Source organism: Austrofundulus limnaeus, unplaced genomic scaffold (genome assembly GCF_001266775.1).
Source record: "Austrofundulus limnaeus strain Quisiro unplaced genomic scaffold, Austrofundulus_limnaeus-1.0 Scaffold3728, whole genome shotgun sequence".
NCBI classification, from domain to species: Eukaryota; Metazoa; Chordata; class Actinopteri; order Cyprinodontiformes; family Rivulidae; genus Austrofundulus; species Austrofundulus limnaeus.
The window spans coordinates 1,622-3,212 of record NW_013956130.1 but is presented as its reverse complement, the minus strand read 5'-3'; the positions used below and the strand labels follow the sequence as shown (position 1 = coordinate 3,212).

The following is a 1,591-nucleotide window of genomic DNA, read 5'->3' as shown; positions in this document are numbered from 1 at the left end:
ATATATAACTAAGCTGGAAAAGTAAATATGGTGGTCAATTAATTTTTAAAATATGAGGCAAAGTTATTTTTTGCATTTAAGTGTATTTATTAATTGGTCATTTTATATTTGTTTTTACTTGTAATGATGTCAGGTTCAGTCCTTCATACAATCATCTCGTGATGTTGAGAAATGAAGTAATTAACAAGAGAAAACTGGATTACGTGGGAAGTATACGAGGAACACACGTACTTTTTGTTGCATTAATTAACTTTGTTTTTTAATTGAAAGAATTGTACAAACCACAAGACAGTAATACCAATAATTATTCAAATACAAAGCATTGATTAGAGACATAGGAACAAATAACTTAAAAGAAAAACAAAATAAAACAAATACAATAAAAATAGACAAACAAAAACAAAACAAAAATCCATTAAAACAGGTGATTTCTGACAACAAGACTGTTAAATTCTGTTCTACAAAAACACTGAAGTTTCTGATCATCAGGAGTTTCTTTATTTAAGGGATTTTACAAAGAGAAGAAAGTCAAACTTTAGGAGACATTTTCTTACATTGWTTTTGTGTTTTCATGATGTTTCAACAATCATAACCGTGTTCAGCAGAACGGATTATTTTACAGTCCAGGATGAAACTAAAATGTCTTCCTGATTCAAAGTTCCCAGCTGAGAAAAATTAACTTATTTTATTAGAAACTTTCCAGGACGGACCAACTTAGCGCAAAGACTTTTGGGAGATGTAGTTTCCMTCTGATGATGCAGTTTCCGGTGACGCCATCTTGTTTTTGTCGCTGCGGGAGGAGGCCCACCCCCTCCAAACTGCGCAGTTTTGTTGCAGTTGTTTTGAAAACCACCGGGAATGACTGGCGGGAACCCGTTTCACAAGACCTACTGTACCAACAAGGACTCCGAGCCCAGGATGGACGTCGACATGGATTCGAGTCGAACCGGAAGTGAGCGGGGAGATCTGGACAGCAGTATCCCGGCTCCGTGCTCCTCGAACGGCAGCGGCGGGGAGGAGGACGAGGTGGAGGGCCTGGGCAGGCCGAGGGAAGCCGGGGGCTCGAGTAATCAGCTTACCCCGGATGGAGGCGGGGTGCTGGGCGGCAGGGAGCAGGAGGTGTCCGTGGAGATCGGAGAAACGTATTTATGTCAAAGAGCAGATAAAACATGGCGTGAGTGAAATATCTTTTATWAAATGTGTTCAGTTTTTAAACAACACTTTATACCTTAAAAAGGTTTGATAAAATCATTTTGTGTTTTAATTAGTTTTTACATAAACCTTGTAGCTGAAGACTGTAGCAAACATACAGTTAACTTTAAAATACAGAAAAGAAATAATAATTAGGCAGACATGAAGCTGAATGATGCTKCTCCACATTAATGAATAATACCAGCTTCAGAGACAAAGAGATCATTTAAGACATGTTTGGTCTTTGTCCCACCTGGTGTCCCTCCTGGTGTCCTCCTGGTGTCCTCCTGGTGTCCTCCTGGTGTCCCACCTGGTGTCCTCATGGTGTCCTCATGTTGTCCCACCTGGTGTCCCTCCTGGTGTCCTCCTGGTGTCCTCATGTTGTCCCACCTGGTGTCCC

General features: G+C 40.5%; 1 pseudogene; it reads left to right on the top strand.

The window, feature by feature from the left end:
* Nucleotides 1-717: 717 nt before the first annotated feature.
* LOC106511978 (histone acetyltransferase KAT8 pseudogene) lies at nucleotides 718-1,174 on the top strand (annotated as a pseudogene).
* Nucleotides 1,175-1,591: the final 417 nt, after the last annotated feature.